We start from the raw sequence: 23,316 nt of genomic DNA, 5'->3' as shown, positions 1-23,316 counted from the left end.
CAAATTCATTCCTTCAGTGCCAAATAAAGATATTTTGATAAGCACTGTTGCCATTTGTTGAGCCATTTCATCCAAATTGCTTTCCACTATGTAGAAAGGTGACCTTAGGAAATGAAAGCTCTAGACACCACTTTGGTTACTTCAATCCCTTCCCATTTTTTGACATTCCCACAGTTCCACTCCCCAGAACACATGCAATGAACATATTGTTTCAGGAGTAGTTACTATGGCCACAGAGGTTACTCCAAGATAATGCTATAACTTTAGAACAAAAATGAAATGACCTAGGATTTTGAATCAGTAGACAAAATGCTATGTATAAAATAAATATATCTAAAGAGGAAAATTAACAAATTCAGAGAAATGAAATACATCAGCGCTTTTTATTATATTTGGAATTTACTTCCTATGGCTATAAACTAGATATTATCTCTTTTAATCTCTTTTAACCCTTTTTTATCCTCTTTAATGTCAAGCTATTTCTTTTATAACATTCCCTGTGTTCCCAGGCCATGCATATTCACTATTTTTATTTTATATTATTATAAGAACATTAATAGATTAGTTACTCATCAAAATAAACTCGATATATCATATTCAGCAGTATTCTCATATTTTACAATTTAATGATTCTGTCAATTAGTATTCACAAGTTTATTGAAATCCAGAGAGTCAAGCAATAATGATAATAACAAGATCATTTCCATAGTATGTTGACATTTGATTAAATACACTAAAGGAAAAAATTCTGGTTGTTGCATTAATTTAATACTTTCTGGTAAAATCAAGAAAGTGCTAGTGTCAAAACTTGAAGAATTTGTGTCAACAGCTAGGAAGAAAATCCTGGAGCCTATTACATAAAGACTCCTGTTATATAAAAGGACTATTATATAAAGAAATGCTAAATCCTCATAAACTGCTGGTGGGAATGCGAATTGATACAACCACCTTATAAAACTGTTGGCAGTATATGCTAAAAGTTAAAATATGCAGCATTTCTATTCTTAGATAAATACATACCTACACATACATACACAAGTGTACCAAGAGATGTGCACAAGACTACTGCAGCATTGTATGCCCTAGAATAATATGAACTAAACTCAATTGCCCATCAAAGGAAGAGTGAATAACAAAATGAGGTATATTCATATAATGAATGTTATACAACAATAGTAATGAACAAACCATGCTACATACAGCAAGGGTATGTATCATAACAAAGGAAGTAAGGTGTGAAGAAACACATACTGAACCATTCCATTTATAGTAATACCACAAATAGGCAAAATGAATCATTATAATAAACTAATGGCCATAACAGTGAAAGAGTAAGGATAGTGCCTGGGCTTCTTGGGTGCTTTCTTGACGGGCTAGTGGTTTAATGGATGTTTCCTCCAGAGATAATTAATTAAACTGTACATTTATGTAATATGCATTGTTTCTTCAATAATATGTGTTAAAAAAAAAGTAATGGTACATCATTAGTACTTTTGATGTGCAGAGCAGGAACTATGTGAAAAACACCAGCAACTCTTGAATATAAAGAGTGATTCAGAAGAGTTGGATCCCAAATGTGAAGTTTTAGAAATATTTTAAGCAATTTATTTTTCTTATATGTTCCTTTTTATATAAACATAATAGGGGTAAATGATAAATTCTCTATATAAAAATGCCTAAAGAGCTCTTTTAATTATCATCGATTTAAAATTTTAAGTGATTAGAAAGCACAGTGGCATAGAATAATTGGCAGGTTTTTTCCCTTAATGGTCCATATAATAATGGTGCATTTTACAATCAATGGTTTCTTAGATTAGATGAAATAGATCAAGAAGGTGATTGTTTAGGAATTAATGTATCCAGTCAGAAGGGTTTGAATGCAGAGAAATTAGGAAGTTGGAGCAAGCATAAGACATGTGTAAACAGTGGCCGTGTACCTGTGAGTTGAGCCAAAGTTAGTCAGAGAGCGTAATAGGGAAGAACAAATCTGACTCCATATTAGATCTTTCTTTTACTTTAACCTTTGTATTCTAGTGCTTTGAGTTAAGAATGTTGTCTGTAGCCTGAAATACACAGGATAGCCCATTCTCAAGGCTCTGACCTTTAAGGGTATAACACTTTCCCATTCATATGGAGATAAAAAGCTGTAGAACAGAGAATAACATTTGTCTTTTTGGAGGTTGACAGGAACATCTTGACCTGACCTACATGGGGCAGCTGTAAGAACAAAGGATTCCTACATCAAGAAGTTTGCAAAACCCTCACTTTGTCTTTAAAAATGCTCTGCTGAAATCTTATGAGTGCTGTGCAGCAGAAATTGATATAACATTGTAAATCACCTATACTTTAATAAAAAAAGAAATTAAAAAAAAAGCCTTGTGGGGAGTTCGGGGGGTGGGGAAGGATTTTGACCACTTGCCATGTGTCTCCTTGCACGACCCTGCAATAAATCTTTCTGTGCTCCAAACTTCCATGTTTTGGTTTCTTTGGCCTCACTGTGTGTCAGGAACAGGAACCTACATTCAGTAACAATAGTATAAGCCCAGCAAGTCTTCACTTCTATAGCGATTAAACAAAGCAATAGGTAAGCATAAAATCCAAGCAAAAAGAGTACAAGTTTAGAAGATAGATTGAATGAGAGCTGTACATCTGCTGGGGTTTTTTTCATTTCAAGTTAGCCAAGAGGAATTGCTCCCCTCAAGTCTACCAAAGGCTAAATATAAGTACTGGTTATGAGAAGCAACCAAATATCAGTATATTCTAAGTCCCACTTTACTTTGTTTCTAACTTATTTGTGCATCTGTGTTATCCCTCCTAATAGCTCCCAAAGGCAGGGATAGTCATCTTTCTCTTGCATCTTCTATTGCATCCAGCAAGTGCTGAAAATATAAGCAGTCAATAAATATCCACTAAGGAAACACTTCAGCACTGCAATGTCTCAATTCAAACAGGTATAATGCAAGCAGCTTTGGCCAAAGATGTTAAGAGGAACCTGAAGAGCTCTTAATTCTAATTCACCTTCATTGATCCTAAGCACCAGAATTACATCCCTATAATGCCTAGCTAAACTGGTCTTCTCAGTTTATAGTATGGCTGGCTTGAAAGTGTAGTTTTAATTCATATTTTATAGACTTTTGGTCTCAGCTACTCACGTAGGACTTCAGTCTCACAAAAATCCCTATCACCACACAAGTATTTTTTAGCATCTCCAGTAGGTGGCTCACCTATGCTTGGTAACAAATCCAGTCCTGCTGCCCTTCTCCCAGGGCATCTCAAAGCCAAGACCATGCTCAGTGGGTGTTGCCCTCTCTTCCCAGAGAGGGGATACTTATGTTTCAAGAGTGTTCTCTTGGAAAAGAGGCAGATCATCTCTGTCTCCTTTAGGGTCATGAGCTATTAAAGACCTATGCAGGCCAAGCTGCCTGTGTGCTGTCTTTGATTTTAGAAAAATCGCCCTTTCAACCTTTACTCTGTCTCCTTCTCACAATAGTATCTGGGTATCCATCCTCTGGAGGTTGGGCTTAAAGACAAATCCCAAAAAGGCACTCAGTGATGTCATGGAAATTTCCCCTCCCTATGCACGCAATAGGGACCCTGAAAAAAAAGCCTCTTTGGAACTTTTTAACAAAAACTTTCTTTGGTGTCACCAAACAAGCCACCTAAATTAGTTAAACTGATAGCCCTTCAGTATACAGCTGGATGGGGCAGCTTGATCTCAAATTAGCAGTTTCAATTTGGGTGTTTTGTTCGAACTAGAAGAATGACGGCCTTTTGCTTCTGGCAGGTTTCTTGGGTCAGGAGGGCTTAGAGTCTGAATGCCTGGTTACTCGAGCTGGCCCCCAGTTAGAGAAATGGAAGGTCATTTTTCTGGACAACAGGCAGCATTCGGACTGGGCTGCCCTTGCTGCACTTTGCTGAGTCACTTCAGAGGCAGCAGCATCCAATTGCTTAGATTTTGCTTATACCTTCTAAGTCTGTGCTTTCTGGGTAAAAGCCCACACTCATTTGGACCTGCCCCTAGTTTTTTATTCTTATAAAAAATTAGTCCTTATTCAGAGTAAAACACCCTTTGTTACTGTATCTTCTTTGCCTGACCTCTCCCAGGAGGCTCTTCAGCCCCATGGAAACTTTGATAAGCTTAGCAGGCATGTCCCAGCATGAGTAGAGTTCAGGAGTGGGCAGAGTTTATACAAAGCTATGATTCTCTCCTCGATGAGTTAAAATACCATAAAAGGGAATGCTTTGTTTATTTCGAATTGATTTCCTACCAACTATTAAATCTCAAAAGCACCCTTCTAAGATATCATTTTGTGTTAGAAATACATTAAAAATCAAAGATAGTACAAGCGTCAGAGAAGAAGGTGTTATAAAATTGTTATAAAGTTTCCTCTGATAATGTAAGGATTATTCTATGATAATATAGGTTTCTGCCTCATTTTTGGCAATGCTTATTTTTCAGTAAAGTAATATCTGCTGTGGGCAATATTTCATGATAGAGACAATGGATGAAACAGTTATTTATATGGTTTTGAAATTGCTTACACAGATGTTTATATTGTAAGTTATATATGGTTTTTGAATGGAAGCATGTAGTGACTTAGGTAAATGTGGATCCTGTGTTGAAATAATGAAAGACTTGAGAAGGATAATTGAAGCCATGTTCACAGAGTTGTATATATGAAGCCACATACATCGTCCTTATTTTTAATATTGTTTAGTGTTCTAGAATGATAGCAGATCATTTTGTGTTGTAATGGGTTAGGATATTATAGCAAATTATACAAATACATCTATCAACACCAGTAAGTTAAGAAATTAAGTAAGAATTAGGTACGGTAAGTATTCAAGAGAGGGCTGTTATGAAATTTCTCCTTAAGAGATTAGTTTGGTTGATTTTTTTTTTTTTTTCGCTTTTTCAGGGCTGTACCTGGGGCATATGGAAATTTCCAGGCTAGGGGTCAAATCAGATCTGTATCTGCCTGCCACAGCCATAGCCACAGCAACTCTGGATCCAAGCTGCATCTGCAACCCACACCACAGCTCACAGAAACTCTGGATCCTTAACCCACTGAGCGAGGCCAGGGGTTGAACCTGCATCCTCATGGATACTAGTCACGTTCGTAACCCACTGAGCCACAACAGGAACTCCTACAATTTTTTATTTTAACTTGTTTTTAAGTTGGATTTTTTGAGCCCAAGTCAAATGAGTTGACCCTCTACCCCCCTCTACTGGAACATATTGGAACTCAGCAATCTAAAAGATGATAAAAATCCCCTTGCTGGGGTGTTATAAATTACTCTGAGAACTCCAATATTCTCCTTCTGCTAATGACTGTAATTTGCCAGTGCTTTTTGTCTTGATTTTATAATTTCTTCATGACCTTTGGAAAAGCAGTGAACAATTCATCTGACTTATAGTTCTTTTTTTCATTTTTAAAATTTTTATTGTAGTTGATTTACAATATTGTGATAATATCTGCTGTACAACATAGTGATTCAGTTATACATATACACATCCATTCTTTTCCAGATTCTTTTCTCATATAGATTATCACAGAATATTGGGTAGACAAGCCTGTGCTATATAGCAGGTCCCCACTGGATAGTCATTCCACATTCCACAGTGCATATGCCAGTCCCAATCCCCAGTCCATTCTCCCCCAGCACACACGTCCCCTTTGGAAACCATAAATTTGTTTTCAAAGTCTGTGAGTCTGTTTCTGTTCTACAGTTAAGTTCATTTGTATGCTTATTTTTTTTTTTAAGATTCCACATATAAGTGATATCATATGTTTGTCTTTCACTGTCTGACTTATAATTCTTATTAAGACCACATATTGTAGAAAAGGATAAGCTTTTTGAACTCTGATTATAAAAGCGTAGACTAATAAATCACTTACTTTTTTCCGATTATCATACTTGCTCGACAAGATGCTGGGTAACAATCCCTTCATTTGTTTTAATAGACTTCACCTAAGGAACACAAATAGCTTTTTAGATGTATTTAAGTTAGCTGACCATTTTTCTTCCCCTTTCTTTCCCTCTGCCTCCCATGTCCCCATTCTTCCCTCACCCCCACCTCACCGGTCTCACTCCAAGAGCAATATCTATGCATGTTTCCAGCTAGTGACCACCATTCTCTTCTTAATCAAGGTGAGAAAACAATTTAACAATATGGCAACTAAATGTGTTAGCCAGTGAGGGAGGGAAAACTAGGGTTGCTTGGGTTTACAAATACCAACCTTCATAGCTCATTTCAGTTAACTCTGTGGAAATAATATACAGAAAAGGAAATCCAGAACTAAGACCAAGGCTCCCCATGCTTATAATCAAGCTCCCCCCTTTTAAAAAGATTTTCATTAAAATATAGTACATTTACAATGTTGTGTTAGTTTCAGATGTATAGTAAATTTATACATATATGTATATATTCTTTTTCAGATTCTTTTCCATTATAGGTTATTACAAGATATTAATTGAATATAGTTCCCTGTGCTATACAGTAGGTCCTTGTTGTTTACCTATTTTACATATAGTGGTGTGTATATACTAAACTCCTAGTATATCCCTCCTCCTCTCTTTCCCCTTCAGTTCAATCTAACCCCTTTTAATAGCCCAGGGCTTGCAACAGCCATACCAGACCTGTGGGTGAGGACTGACTCAGAGCTTTGCTGAATCACCAACTCCACTTTCAAGTCGCTTCTGGAGTTCCCCTCATGGCACAGTGGAAACAAATCCGACTAGGAACAATGAAGTTGTGGGTTGGATCCCTGGCCTCACTCAGTGGGTTAAGGATCCGGTGTTGCCGTGAGCTGTGGTGTAGGTCACAGACACTGCTCGGATCCTGCATTGCTGTGGCTCTGGCGTGTAGGCCGGTGGCTATAGCTCTGATTGGACCCCTAGCCTGGGAAGCTCCATATGCCATGGGTGTGGCCCTAAAAAGACAAGACAAAAATAATAATAATGATAATAAAATTAAGTCACTTCTGTCATTTTCTTAACCTTGTACAGCACACAGGCAGCTTCTTTTACTTCTCATGGGTCCGGGTATCAGTACAAGTCTATAGAACATGCAGTTTCAGAAACCTAAACACCATATTGCTCCTTAATCCAGCATACACGCCAGGACAGCTATTCAAATTATGCGTCCCCTAATCCCCTCTCAAATCACTGCCAAATGTTCCAGCTTTGACCAGGGGTCGTGTGTTTGGTGTCTTTATTTCCAAAAGATGTTTTTAAAGATTAAGTTATATGATATAGCATTAAATTAATAAGATTAATCTTCCTGGATGGCTTACTGGAATTAGCCCTATTACATCATAGTTCCTTTTTTTTTAAACTGGCTTTGAATTATCTAGATAAAACTCTTTACACTTTGGAGGAGCTAACTGGCTCAAAGACTTTAAATTATTTCCTATAAAATATAATTTGGATTCTAAAAAAGAGTTATGAATCCTCCATTAGTATTTAAAATGTCACAGAAAAAAGGCAATGAATAGTTTAATGCTCAGATTAAGCTTAAAGCAATCCTGGAAATTTCAAAACTTCATTACTTGCCTCTAGTTAGAATAGTAATGATTTCTAATGATTTTTATTAAAGGCCAGAATAAGAATTTTTTTAAAAAAAAAATTGGAGGCCTCATCTTTGAGAACACAGTTTTCAAGTTGCATGCCAAAAATTCAGGTCTTGTGCATGATGAAGCCTTATTGTAATTGAAGGCGTCCCCTTCTGGGCTGGGATATGGGACTGCAGTATCCCAGCAACTCCTAATGAGCAGCAAGCACCTGAAAGTCACCCACTCCTCTGAAAACCTGATTCTAAACTCTAATTCACTCAACTTAAATTCGTCCTCCATATTACAGTCAGAATTGTGTCTCTAAAATGTACATTGGCCTTGTCAGTCCCTACTTAATTCCTTCAGTGGCTACTTCTTATCCTTAAGAAAACCTACCTTGTTCACCTAAGTTCTTCCAGCACTTTGTGCTGTTCCTCATAAATAATAATGATGGATAGATGGATAGATGGACGGATGATGGATGAATGCATGAATGGGAGAATGGCTGGAGGATGGATAGAAGAATATGTAGGAGGATGCATGGATGGATGAAAAGATAGATGGGAGGATAGGTTAGAGGATGCATAGATGGATGGGAAGATGGGTAGGAGGATGCACGGATAGATGAACAGGAGGATGGATGCAGCCAGCAAATTTTCAGTACAGCAAAATCTGTACTCAACACTTCATGGAGTGTTTGGTGGTAGCAATTGTGGAACCTCTCCAAACCCCTCATTAAAATGAATATGAAGAAAGAAAAAGATGAAAATTCACAACACCATAAACTAATATTTAAAAACAATCTAGTCGTATTCAGAAAAATAAACCCAAGCTTTGCCTGCTGACAGAATTAGAATTTATCTCACAAAAAAAGCACACTTGAGACAAGCATACAAAACTTCATCAAATGAAAGCAAATGAATTAAGTGCTTAACCTAAGTTTAGGGAGAAGAATTGCAAGGAAGAAGAAAAAAATGAATTACTAAAGATAAGAGAAGATCCTAGCATAAAACCAGTAGACTAAACAAATTATATATTAACAAATCCAAGAACTGGATCTCAAAAAGACTGATAAAAAAGTTATACCTTTAACTACACTAATCTTGAAGTTCAAGCAAACTAAATTCATTTCAACATTATAATGAATAAATAAACCATGTTCTCTGCATACAACTGAATACCATACAGTAATACATCTGAAAAATCTATAGCTGTATGCACCAATACACTTGAATCTCAAAAATATAATGTTAGGCAAAGGGTTCCAGACAAAAAAAGAATATATATTATATGTTTTTATTTTTAAGAATGTCAAAAACAGGCAACACAGTCTGTGGTGTTAAGAACCAGGATAGTAGTTACCTTTGGAAAAAAATGATTACCTTTCATTGGTAAGACCTGTATGTATTGCATGGATGCATAATGGGGGGGAAGGGGTGGTTCTGGAGATGCTAGTAATATTCTGTGTTTTGAGCTAGGGGGTTGCATGAATGTATTCAACTTACTTTAATTCATCAAGTAATACACTTTATGTCCTTTCAAGATATGCATTATATTTCAATTAAAAGTTTTAAAAATTTAATCAAGAACAGGCAACTTTTAAAAGGCAATTATATTTAATCAAGAGAAGAATGTTAAAATATTAGTAATGTAAACAGCTAATATGTATTGAGTACTTACTATATGCACATATTATGCTAAGCATCATAACATATTGCCTCCCAGCAGACATTTTTTCTTTTTTTTTTTAATTGAAGGACAGATGATTTACACTGTTGTGTTAATTTCTGCTGTACACCAAAGTGATTCAGTTATACATACATATACATTCTTTTTTATATTCTTTTCCATTTTAGTTCATCTCAGAATACTGAATATAGTTTGCTGTGCTGTACAGTAGGACCTTGTTGTCCATCTATTCTATCTGTAATAGTCTGCATCTGCTAACCCCACACACCTCACAACAGACTTATGAGGCACCTATTTACTAGCACCATTCTATGAGTATGGGAAATGATTCTTAGCATAATTAAGTAACTGCTAGCTGTCACACACCCTGAAAGCCTAAATTCTCTCTTTTTTTCTATACTTTTTAAAAATTTCATGATTTTAATTTTTTCCACTACAGTTGATTTACAGTGTCCTGTCACTTTCTACTGTACAGCAAATTGACCCAGTCATTCATACATTCATATATATATGTGTATATACATGTATATATATATATAATATACATATTCTTTTTCTCACATTATCCTCCATCATGTTCCGTCACAAGTGATTGTATATAGTTCCCTGTGGCATACAGCCAGATCTCATTGCTTATCCACTCCAAATGCAATAGTTTGCATCTATTAACCCCAGACTCCCCATCCATCCCACTCCTCTCTATCCCTTGGCAACCACAAATCTGTTCTCCAAGTCCATGAATTTCTTTTTTGTGGAAAGTCTATATTCTCAAACACTATTTTACACGGCTTCAGAGTAACTCCAAGACACAAACCAGTTTATATTTATTGCATGATGCGTAAATTGTTCTGGAATAATAATTTCCAAACTTTTGAATTTCATAAGCCATGAAAACTGAGGGGAAAGTTGGGGACACCAACAGGGAATAATCACCAGCTTTCAATTTTTTCTAGCAGAAACTTTCTTCTTTATTACCACTTATCATCATCATCACAATCATTTTGTAAAAGAGAAAAATGCTAACATTGAGAGCATAGGAGGTACATAATCTCAGGATTAAGAACTATTCTTCAAATTAAATCAAGTTAGGTTTCAAATCTATTACATTTTCTTTATTTTTCTCATCACATCAGGGACTCATGGAAACTTCTATGGATCAGAGTTTGGGATACATTGTTGTCTACTGGAGTTGGCTTAGGGAAATATCCCAATATATTTTATGATGATAGTATAACCTTAACACCTAATCTGAGAAAGATAAAACAGATCAATATAACTAATAAATGTAGATGCCAACATTCTAAATGAAAAATTAAGCAGATAGAACCCATACTTATATTAAAATAATAATAAATATTTATTATTTTAGGAATTTCAGGGGACTTTTTTTTAAAGTTAAAAAAAAAAGCAGGAGTTCCCGTCGTGGCTCGGCAGAAACGAATCTGACTAGGAACCATGAGGTTGCAGGTTCAATCCCTGGTCTCGCTTAGTGGGTTAAGGATCTGGTGTTGCTGTGAGCTGTGGTGCAGATCACAGATGCGGCTCAGATCTGTTGTTGCCATGGCTATGGTGTAGGCTGGCAGTTGTAGCTCAGATTGCACTCCTAGCCTGGTAACTTCCATATGCCATAGGTGCAGCCCTAAAAAGCAAAATAAATAAATCAATGAAATCAAAATAAAGTAAAAAAAGCAATAAAAATACAAGTTATTCACTCAACACTGAAAATTCTTGCCAACACAAAAAGAAAAGCAGGGATAATGGATGCAACTAGAGATTACCACACTAAGTGAAATGAGTCAGAAAGAGAAAGACAAGTACTGTATGATATAACATCGATGTGGAATCTAAAATATGGCACAAATGACCCTATCTACAAAACAGAAACAGACTCACAGACATAGAGAACAGACTTGTGGTTGCCAAGGGGGCAGGGAGAGGAAGTGGGATGGTCGGGAAGTTTGTGATTAGAAGATGTAAACTATTCCATTTAGAATGGATAAGCAATGAGGTCCTACTGTGCAGCACAGGGAACTCTATCCAGTCTCTTGGGATGGACCATGATGGAAGATAATATAAGAAAAGGAATGTGTGTGTGTGTGTGTGTGTGTGTGTGTGTGTGTGTGTGTGTGTGAATGACTGGGTCACTTTGCTGTACAGCAGAAATTGCCAGAACATTGTAAATGAACTATTTTTTTAAATAATAAAATAAAATAATCTAAAAAAAGAAAAGTAGAGATAAATATCTCCTTTCCTTCCTTTTTTAATTCTGGGCTTGGGTGTATTCCAGAGTTTAAAAGTTTTCTTATTTTAGAAAAGTTAATTTACTATACATTATGTAATAACAGAAACTGATGCAGATTTCTATAATTAATGATATTTCTACATTAAAATATGTGACTATTAACAGAGCTGAAACATAAGGACTATAAACAGCCTCACATCCAGTTAAGCCAGATTTTAGTGCCTAACTTACAAATTTCCCATCATCAAACTAAATTGCAGGTAAGAGGTTGTGAACTGTAATTAAAGAAGAGACCAAATTATACCAGTAGATTGTCTGCCTAAAAATCCCCTAAGAATTAACTTGAAAATTACAATAGCAATTCATCAAGGAAATCCCTTATTAAAGAAACATGATTTTGCAAACACCAACAAAACTCAGAAAACTAATGGAAAAGATGGTTTTCATAAAAGAAACAAGACTTACACAGAAATTGGCTTAATAGGAGCTCCTGTCGCGGCACAGTGATTAACGAATCCGACTAAGAACCATGAGGTTGAGGGTTCTATCCCTGGCCTCACTCGGTGGGTTAAGGATCCGGCATTGTCTTGAGCTGTGGTGTAGGTCACAGATGCGGCTTGGATCCTGAATTGCTCTGGCTGTGGCATGAGCCAGCCGCTACAGCTCTGATTAGACCCCTAGCCTGGGAACCTCCATATGCCATGGGTGCTGCCCTAGAAAAGACAAAAAGAAGGACAAAAAAAAGGAAATTGGCTTAACAGACATATGTAGTAATTTTTTTGAAGCAATCTTCAAAATTTTACCAAAGAAAATGAAACAAACTGAAAATAATTATATAAATAAATCCAATTTAACTTGATGGGAAGATTTTACTTGGTAGAGTTGTTAATTCTTCCAGACTGAAGTTATTAAAATGTATAAAAATTAATGTGTAAGTAAATGTATAAAGTTAATGATATTCTACTCAACTTCTTAATAAGGAATGTTTTAGAATTTGATAAAATAATTACAAACTTTATCTAGAAAATAAACAAGAATAAATAGCTGATTTTTTTTAAGGGCAGGACTTCCATTATCTTATCATATTAATTCACTAGAATATATACCACAAAGTTATAATAATAAAAACAATGGTAATGATATTAAAATAAAACAATTTTGTTGCTCTTGATAGAGTCACTTTTGGAATGCTCCAAAATCCACAGCACATATTTGGATAAACTTGAGGATAGCTTTCATTTAGCGACTTTTGCCAAGACTATTTTGCTGTATAGACCTAAGTTACTAACTACAAGTTGTTAGTTCCTTCACCCTACAGTTTTTATCTTTCTGTAGCATAGCTTAAGTTTTATCACCATTCATCAAATTTTCTTTTTATTTTTTATCCTGAGAAAATTTTAATTTTATAGTAATTTCAGAAAATATTTGAGCTGATATCTAGACCACAAAGTGGCAAACTTGTATAATTTTGTTGCACTTTCATTCCAGACATGTACATCTACAATGTTGCTGGTAATAATGAAACATACAGAAAAGAAAATACCTCCATATACAGGGTTGGTTTTAGAAAAAATCAATTCGACCTAAGGTCATTCCCATTTGCCTATCCTGAGTAATGACTATGTTTGTCAATGATTAAACCCCAGTTATAGGTAATATTTGTTACCTATTCCCATTCTACCTTTTAAGGATTTCACTCTTGGTATAAAGTCACCATGGAGTTAACCAAAAGAACTTCATCATTCTGTGTTGCAGATTGGCAAAGCTCCATTTTCATCCTTGTTTCAAATACTGAAAATTAGAATAGCTCCCAGGGAATGGGACACTGGCAAGGCTTTGGGGGTTTCACCTCTCCTTTGAGATCCCAAGTTCTCCTATAATCAATATTTTGCTACAAGCAAGGTTAAACGCTTCAGACTGATCTGCCAGGAGGCAGAGAGCATCTCTAGACGCCTCTGTGTAGTCTGCTCACTGTGAAGATGGTCCAGCCTTCCCCACAACTTTCAGAACAATGCATAAACAAGTTCCCATTTGTGCCACAAAACGTTATCCATACAATGGAAATAAAGGACATCATGCAAAAGAAACAAAAATCTGTCTGTGAAGCAAAATGACTTTAAGGAGGGTTTGTTTCAAATGAAAATTCAAAACATCCTGACCATTTGGGGCAAGGGAGTGATCTAATGAAAGAAACTGAGTAAAGATAAATGCTGGCAAGTCCAAATAAACACTGGACTAGGACTGGATAAGGAAGATGTGTTTCATTAGCAAGAATGTGGACAAAACAGACAGCAGGGTTTGAGTCAGTGGTAACCTCAGCATGAATCAACAGCAGCTTGACCTGACACTCAGTGGCAGACACATGGTCTGACCTCACTGAAGAAACTGCTTTGAACCCTGGGTATTCCCAGTGAAAAGGGATAGAGGCCAACTCAAATGAGTGAAGAGGAAATTAAGCAGGATTTGGAAACCTGACCTCAAACTATACCATAGAGAAAAAAATCAAGTAAAAAGTAATTTAGTAGCGATGTCCAAATGGGAACATGAACAATGTCTTCTGATAACTTGGTAGGTTCCCTTCTACATGCTTCAGAGGATGAGAGGGAGACTGAAGATGACTCAGTGTAAGGAAAAAGTTCATAATTTTTGAAATAGCCCAAGAGTGGGAATGTTGCCTTGGGAATTTCATATCACTAGAGGAGCACAAGCGTAACAGGAGGCGAGGGGATCACTTGACAAGGCTTTTGCAGGAATCAACAGGGAGTTTGGAGTAAATGACCTTTAAAGTCTCTTTTGACCTGAATTCTGTGATTCTTTTACTCTAAAACAAGTATGGGAGAGCAGCCAAACAGGAGGGCACACTTGACATCTTAACTCCATTAAATTACCCAGATTAGTGGAAATTCTCCATTCACCATGGTGCAACATGGTGTGGATGGAAAGCTAGCCAATAATGAAGCCAGGCAGGGCTCAAATATTGGCTCTGCTACTTGCTGACTGAGTAGATGTGGATTAATACTTGAACCTCTAGGAGCCTCTGTTTCCTGTAAAATGGGGATAATAGCATGCAACTTGCAGGCAGTGTATGCAAGAGGTCTAACTCCAAAAAGATTCTCAGTCTATAGCAGCAGTTATTATTATCACCTGGGAGAACGTCTGAAAAACAATAGTCCAGCTATCATAATGCAATACTGAACTCAGCACAACTGGATGGACTTTACTGCCGTAAGTGAAAGAAAAATATTAAATCCAGTAAGGAGTGAAAAGAAGAAAATTATATCTCAACGTTAAGGAACTGTAGCAAATGTCTTTCTTCGCCAGTGTAGAATCCTTCAGACTTTTGCATCTTTCCAAATTGCTCGAACTCCCGCTTGTTTAAATCTCACAGAGGAGAGTGTAAAGTGATAACTTCTGGCTGGAACAAACACAGTTCAACCAGTAACGTCCGGAATCAAAGGGTGTGAGTGGGCTGAAAGCTGACAAATAGACTTATCTGAAAGAGACTTATTTCCACTCATTGAAATCCCAAGTAAGGGGTGCATGATCTCTCTGTAGAAGGCATATTTCCTTTGCCCTAAATATTATGTTTTCCAAATCATGAAGTTCTGCATGGAGAAATGCATCTAAGTTGCTATTTCTCCCTCACAGTGATAAGGGAAAGGTGTGAGCATATTTTTTTTATTACTTTGTGTTTACCAAACTCTGGATGAAAGTACCAATCATGGTAATAGTGTAAATAGAGAGATTTCCTAAAATTTTCCCGGATCTGTTCCTTTTTTCCTTAGTTTTTCTTTTTTTTTTTAATTAAAGTATAGTTTATTTACAATGTTGTGCCAATTTCTGCTGTACAGCAAAATGACCCAGGTGTGTGTGTATGTATATATATATATTCCAAAAGTTCCCTGTGCTATACAGTATAACCTCATCACCCATCCATTTTGAATGTAATAGTTTGCACCAAGATCTCTTCTTTAAGTTTAACTTCAAGTATAGAGAGCTGCATGATATAGTGGGAGCACCTAGAAGCTCTGCCTTGCAGAGACCTAGCTTCTAGTCCAAGCATGGCTTTATTTTTCAAGCACAAATACATCACTCCTCAACTCAAAATCCTCCAGGGGCTAAAAACTCAAAGCCATTGCCACACCCATCAAGCCCTATACAATGTGTCCTCTCCCCTCACTACTCTCAGATCACATTCCCTGCCACTCTTCCCTCCATCCATTCATTCTGGTCACGCTGGCCTTTGAGCATGAGTCCTCCTCAGGGCCCTGCACTTGCTATTCTATCTGCCTGGAATGCTCTTTCCCCAGATATCCACATGGTTCATTCCCTCACCTCATTCAAGACACTGTGCAAATGTCACCTTCACTGAATATTTTATCTAAAACAGCACTCTTCCTCATCACCCTTTAGCCCTCATCTTGTTTAATCATGTTTTCTTAACAATTCCCATTACCTGACTTACTACATATTTGTTTAATTTTTATTGAATATTCACCTTTCCATTAGAATATAAATTCGGAGTTCCCATTGTGGCTCAGCGAAAATGAATCCAACTAGTATCCATGAGGACTTGGGTTCGATCCCTGGCTTTGTTCAGTGGGTTAAGTATCCAGCATTGCTGTGAGCTGTGGTGTTGGTCAAAGATGCAGCTCGGATCCTACAGCTCCGATTCAACCCCTAGCCTGGGAACTTCCATATGTCCCATGTGTGGCCTTAAAAAGCAAAAATAAAGAATACAAATCCATGAAAGCATGTATCTGTTTCGCTCATTGCTGTAACCCCAGCATGTAGAATAGAACCTAGCACATGATAGGCACACAATAAACACATGGTGAATGAATGCATGAAAGAATGACTGGGCAAGACTCAATCCCACTCTCGCTCCAATCTGTAAAATGACGAAGTTGTATCAGAAAATCTTTCATTTCTCTTCATGCTCTAACACTCTATAATTCTTTAGTTCCCTAGGGCAGTGTTCTCAATCATTATATTAGAAAAAGGAAAGAGTTTCCTAGTGGCCTGTAGTTAAGGAATTGGCATTGTCACTCCTGTGGCTCAGGTTCAACCCCTGGTCTGGGAACTTCTGAATGACAAGAATGCAGCCAAAAGAAGTAGCCAGAATGACTGATAAGAATTTACCACTTAGAATGCCCTGGTGGTTCAGTGGGTTAAGAATCTGGGATTGTCACTGCTTTGGCTCGAGTCTGATTCCTGGCTCCAGAACCTCCACACACTGCAGGGATGGCCAAAAAAAAAAAGGAGGAAAGAAGAAGTTCCTGGGGAACAATGTGCTTCTGAAAGGCCAAAAGTTCTAAGTAAATATGAGATTATCATCAGCAGAACTTAAAGTATTGCTCATAGAAAAAAAAAAATCTGTTCCCATTCTGTCTGTTAAACATATTCCTCAAAAGACACCATTGTAAGTATCTGGATACCAACCTTTTGCTAGAAAGAGAATTTTTCCACTGCCTTGGTGGCAACTCTTTGACAGCCAATTCCACAATCACAAACCATCTTCATTTTGGAAGATTCCAGAGTTTGGAATGTGTCTTAGTCTGTTCAGCTGTTATAAAAAAAAATTCCATAGATTGGGTATATTATCAAGCACAGAATTTTATCTTTCACAGCTCTGGAGGCTGGAAAATCCAAGATCAAGGTGCCAGCAGATTTGGCATCTGGTGAGAGCCTGCTTCTTGGTCCCCGGACAGCCACCTTCTCACTGTGTCACATGGTGAAAGGGGCAAGGGAGCTCGCTGGGGTCTCTTCCATGAGGGCAGTCACCTCCCAAAGGCTCCACTTCCTAACACCATGGGGTCGGGGAGTTCCTATTTCAACCTGTGAATTTTGAGGGGACAGACATTCAGTCTATACAAAGTAGGGAAAACGACAACTCGTTCCTTTAATAACACAAAAGAATTCAGGACTTGGCTACTTGAAATATGTGATGCTGAATGTCCTTATATCCACAGACAGCCAGTCTGAAGGAGAGGTTCTAATAATGTTGAACCAATCAGATTGTCCTTAGTCTGCAACACCCGCATTGCGCTGGGTCATCATGGCCCCAGTTGCCCTCCATTACCAGTTCTCTTCCTTCTACAATATGTTGAATAGCTTTAAACACTGTGTTGAAGGGTCCCTCCACCCTGTGTCAGAGATGACAAAGCTGAGAATCAGAATAAGAAACTCAACCTAGAATATTTTCCCTCTTGTATAAAACTGTTAAGTCAAGGGCTTAGAACAGAACAGAACAGGAGTTCCCCTTGTGGCTCAGCGGTAACAAATCTGACTAGTATCCATGAGAATGCAGGTTCAATCCCTGGCCTCGCTCAGTGGGGTTAAGGATCCGGCATCGTTGTGAGCTGCGGTATAGGTGGAAGACATGGCTCGGATCCCATGTTGCTGTGGCTGTGGTGTAGGCAGGCAGCTGCAGCTCCAATTTGACTCTAGCCTTGGAACTTCCAAAGGCCGGGAGTGCAGCCCTTAAAAAAAAAGAAAGGAAAAAAGAAAAAAAGTACATCATAGAACATAAAATACTTCTTGAGTGGCTGGGAGGGTGGTGGAGCCAGTGTATCTGGGTTCAAAGCCAGTGCTATTTTCACTCTACCCCACGCCCTCCCAGGCCACATCAGGAGGTCAGGAAGTGCAGCAGGATAGACCTAGTCGTCTCAAGGCTCCTCACTCCCTTGCATCTGTGATTCATTTGTAGCCAAAAAATGTCTGTCTTCTTAGAGTCATGAGAAAAATAAAGTACAGTTCAAAGTAAAACAAAGAGACAAAACGGAAACATCTAGATGAAAGCTCAGGAATTCTGTTTCAAATCCTGCCTCTGAGTCTTAACCACATATCACTTGGGCTCCCTGAACCTCAGTTTTCTTGTCTGTATAACAGTGTTATTTGTCTCTTTCTTGGAGGGTTACCCAGCACACAGTAGACCCTTGGGTTTTATATTCATTATAAAATGCTCATGAAAAGACTACGATCCGTCCAATCTCTCGGCCAGTTGGCTGGGCCAGCTTATTCACTCGTGAGACCAGTCCCCGCTAGAGGATCCTGAACCAGCAAGAAACGCAGAAAGACTATAAGGAAAGGATTCTATTTCACTGTTGCGGTTAGGTGGCAGCATCAATATTTACAAGTCTGTCTCATCATTGTTGCAACAGCCACAGAAAGATCACAATCTCCTGAACTTTCTAATAAGACTGGGTTCTAGGTTTTAATCACTCCAATCCTAGATCTTTCTCAGTGCCTTTACCTCTTATGGAAACCTCTGGCAGCCTCACTGTGTAAGTTTAGCAGGAAAACACATGTAGGTTGTCGTTGCCCCCTGTTACAAGTTTTTATGTACTGATGTTACATAAATGCTTGTCCCCTGTTCCGTTCCTGACCTTAGACAAAGGATGATAAAATCTCTTAGATACCCTGGCAGACATTATCAAGAAAGGACATCAGAAATGAGAAGCTGAGGTCACCCCCTGTATATGTCCTTCACCCTCCCTCCACACTCAAGATACTATTTCTAGAACTTTCTGTTGCAGATTGCAAAAGCCTTAACAGCGAAGATGGGCTTCTGTGGTCTAACACTTAATTCAATAAAGATCCCCTTTTTAAAGGCTGATCCTGTCTAACATGTGATTTTTCACACACTCTGAGATGTTTTTGCAAGTGAAAGGGGATGTTAACGATAATAATGGCAGGCGGCAGGCACAGAACACTGAGTTTGTGATCATCTTGTGCTTAATTGTGTTTAGAAACTATCCAATTAAAATATTTACCATCTTAATATTTTACGGGGGAGGGGGGCGGAACTTCTCCTTAGAAAATTTCTTAATGTAAAAAGTGTTTGTACTTGTTCTATACAAATAAGACTGCTTGGCCCCCAGGGCCAGTTGGTGTTAGCCTCCTTAGAGGTGGATGGAATCTTTAGGTTTTCTCTCCCTTCCCCTGCCTCTGGTCTATTAGCCCTTTGAGTCCTTTCTTTAAGGAAGGTCTCTCTGGCTCCATTTCTAGTAAGGACTTCCTCCTCTGACCCCCCTCTGGGCAAACCCTATACAACTATGCTTGTCTTCTCTCTGGAACTGCTTTGAAATGCTATGTTATTGTCATGTCAAAAAAAAAGTGTTTTGACTAATTTCCTATCCTAAACAATACTTGAAATCCATTTTTGCAAGGATGAAAATGCCAAACCAATTACTCATGTCCCCTTAAAAGTAAAATTTGGCCTTGGCTTGTTAAGAGGAATGTAGACACAGAGACAGAGACAGTCCGTCGAAGAGGTAGATCTGGCTGCTGGAGACAAGAAGCACATGCCCAGGTGACAGATGTGTGTCACACAAATGCCCGCCATCCACTGGGCAATTTCCTAAGAACAATATAGTCAGTATGTTTACTGGGAAATCCCACTGAAAAAAGGAGCATTATGAGTGCTCTTGGATAGTAGATATTAAAATTCAGACTAAATGTAGAAGTAGAAAGGACATAATGGGACAAAGTGGGGGGTGGAGAAGACCAAAGACAAAGGCCATGCTTCGTTGTTCTCTTGCTTTCTGGGCATGAAATAAACAAAAATGAGAATGTTTGTAACAAAAAAAAAATCTCCATTCTTCAAACTCCTACCTGACCACTTCAGGAGGGAGGAAATATAGACATGTGACAGAAAAGTAAAAAAAAATAAAATAAAAGCTTCATCTATTTAAAAACAAATCATGCTTAAAGGTTTTCTTAGCTGTATCTTCCCCCATTTTTCAGCCAGAGCAGCCATTTCTACTTTTGTTCTCTCTTACCCAGTTGTTCAAAATAGAAGGTTCTAACACAATTATTTAAAAAAAAAAAAAAAAAAAAAAGAATCCTCCAGGGACACTAGCTCAGATAAAAAGAGCTTCACTTAGTGGATAGCTGAGCTCTGAGCAGCTTGCAAGCAGCATTCCAGGAGTCCAGAGTTTGCAAGGCATTTTTAAAAACGGCTCTGGAGTTCCCTTAACAGCCAACCCCAATTATCCACAAATATATTTATTATATGACCTCATCAGTTGTTCCAAATAACAACTTATATACATCATGATTTTTTAAAAAAATAGCTATCAATATGGTGGGTCAAAACATCTCTCTAACCTGCACACACACTTGGGCTGCCCTGGGCCTCCCTCCCACACTCAGCTGCCCCACCCGAAGCACAAAATGTTCATGAGCAGGCTCAGTCATTATTTCTCTAGGGACCCTGAACACTGGCCTTCTGTTTGGAAGTTCAGTTCCCAAACACTTCCCCAGAACACTCAAGCCACAGTTAAACACACTTAGTTCATTTGGTCTCCATGAATACACCATACACAGCTTCTTATTTCTGGTCAAAACAAAGTTCAACAAAACATAAAAGATGGGCAAATGTTTTTCTCATAAATAAAAAGGTGTTATCCAGAAGCGCCTCTTGTTTAAAGGCACAGAGGTGGTCAAGGAAAAAAAAACAAAAAACAAAAAACAACTTTCTGAGCAGTGAGGTACAATCTTGCATCCAAGTGAGGTGAAAGGTTTAATGCCAGTGTTCAGGGCGCTAGAATCACAAACTAGCTGATTCCTCTTGGGTCCTGCCCGGCATGCAGACCTTTTGGCCAAGTTCATGTCAATTTACCTGAAGCCATTACTCAGGAAACAGGCTTCTGTTCCTCACTTAACATGTTCTTTTCAAAGCACTGGGGGTGACTCACTAAAGGAGCCTTTTTCTTGAAGTCATGAAACTTTTTGCTCACAGTGTGAAGTTTACCCTCCTAATTGCTGAATTCCTTTTTTAACGTATGGGATCTCCTCAAAGAGAAATATCGTCATTCAGCCATTTGATACAAAGGACATACCCCATTAAATTTCCTGTAAAATCTAATACATCAAGGAGGGAAGTCAAAAATCCATGACTGAGGCTTTTCCTTCTCAAGAGGTGAGGAGAGAAATTACTCGCTCTCTGGTAGTCTGTTAACTCTTGGCTTGCCAATGTCATCTCATCTTGCAGTAGATGTTTTCCAAAGAATGGCTCCAAGTGCCGTTAGGCTTGGGTTATGCCATTAAATAAACTACCATATTTAAAATTAATGTAACCTGGCGTTCCTGTTGTGGCTCATTGGGTTTAGAACCCAACATAGTGTCTGCGAGGATGCGGGTTGGATCCCTGGCCTCGCTCAGTGGGTTAGGGATCTGGTGTTGGCATAGGTCACAGATGTGTCTCAAATCTGGTGTTGCTGTGGCTATGGCGCAGGCCTGCAGCTGCAGCTCTGATTCGACCTCTGGCCTGGGAACTTCCATAGGCCCCAGGTGTGGCCCTAAAAATATATATATAAAGACATATATGAAATTTTAAAAATTAAGTAATTATTTTTTATCATAGGTATCATGTTGGAGGAAGACATGAAATTGTGTGAATCTTTCTGGCTAGCCAATGTCCACAGAATTGGGAGCTGTTTCCCTGCTCCAACTGAAATGGCTGAATATACTGGAAGGGCAAGAGGCAATGAAGGTAACTCTGGTCTAGCATTAAGGCGATAACCCAAACCACCAACCCATTCTAACCACCCCACCCCTAGAGAACTTTGCTTTAATGACTCTGAAAGGAAAAAAAAAAAAAAAAGACAATCCTGGGAGCACTCAGTGTGGCTCAGCACTAATGAATCCAACTGGTATTCATGAGGACTCGGGCTCGATCCCTGCTCTCGCTCAGTGGGTTAAGGATCTAGCATTGCTGTGAGCTCTGGTGTAGGTCACAGTTGAGGCTTGGATCCTGCGTGGCTGTGGCTGTGTCTAGGCTCCAATTCGATTCCTAGCCTGGGAACTTCCATATGCCACGGGTATGGCCCTAAAAAGACACACACACACACACACACACACACACACACACACACACAAGACAATCCTAACTGATCATATTTTGCCAGTTTTCTATTTATTCTATTCTTAAGTAATAGCTAATGGCCCTAATGGTGTCCTGGTCTGCAAGGAAATACTAAGGAAGTGCTACTGGGTGTCACTTCACATGCATTCCCATCTGCAAAGGGACAGGGTTTCTGTATGTGGGTCATAATATTAGTGACATTTCATGACAGTTGTGTCCAAAAGTCACAAAAGTCCTTCCCTGCTGAAACAAAAAAAATTAAAAAAATAAATAAATAAAACCTTCCTGGAAAAGTCTTCTTCTATCTAGTATTGGTTACCCTCCCCTCCTCTGAGAAGGAAACCATTTAAATAGGACAACTTTCCAAATCTGTTGGGAAACTCTGTTTTCACTTAAGAAAAAAAGAAATATGTGAAGATTTTTGACTGTCTCCAAGATAGAATTTCCCTTTAAGCCTCAGGGCGACATATATATTGGCGTCCACGGCAAGGGCTTTCCCAAGAGGGTTCATTCCCAGTTCTGATGAAGCGATCAGCTTTCCCTTAAAACAACCAAAAACAACCTTTTTGTCTGGAGCCGAAACCCTTCACCCCAGCACACTGTTATTGTAGTAATCTACTTCATTACAAAAACAACATTTGATCAAAATTAAGTTAGGGCGTCTGATAAGCTGGAGCCTTCACTGCTTGGTTCCATTCTTCACAGCCCAAATGTGACCCAAAGTCCTAGGAGCTTGATTTAAGATACCTGAATGGAAACACACACCCTTGCTGGTTTTATAAGCTTTCCAGCAGCACGGATCTGAGCTACCTTCACAGGGTTAAAGGAATCCTTAAAAGTTGATCTAGTCCTCTGGAGACACTGAGGCCAAGAGAGGTCAAGCAACTTGCAAGGTCACAACCGAGCAGTGCCAAGAACCAGTCTCTCCCACCTCCTAGTCCGGGACCCCTCCCCGTCCA

General features: G+C 38.4%; 1 long non-coding RNA gene across 3 annotated transcripts in view; it reads right to left on the bottom strand.

The window, feature by feature from the left end:
* Window positions 1–23,316, bottom strand: part of LOC106510390 (uncharacterized) — a 322,787-nt gene that overhangs the window by 58,018 nt on the left and 241,453 nt on the right. For 2 of the 3 annotated variants that reach the window (XR_014804107.1, XR_002344177.2), the window contains one exon: window positions 5,901–5,973. This is a non-coding gene — a long non-coding RNA (uncharacterized LOC106510390). Of the gene's footprint in view, window positions 1–5,900; window positions 5,974–16,929; window positions 17,054–23,316 lie in introns of all 3 variants that reach the window. The other variant, XR_014804108.1, reaches the window with a different exon arrangement.

Source organism: Sus scrofa, chromosome 5, assembly GCF_054392235.1.
Source record: "Sus scrofa isolate SSC_HxYL_T2T_F1_AM1 chromosome 5, Sscrofa_HxYL_maternal_Yorkshire_Landrace_v2.0, whole genome shotgun sequence".
Lineage (NCBI taxonomy): Eukaryota > Metazoa > Chordata > Mammalia > Artiodactyla > Suidae > Sus > Sus scrofa.
The sequence above is the reverse complement of the archived record's forward strand: the minus strand, read 5'-3'. Positions and strand labels throughout refer to the sequence as shown.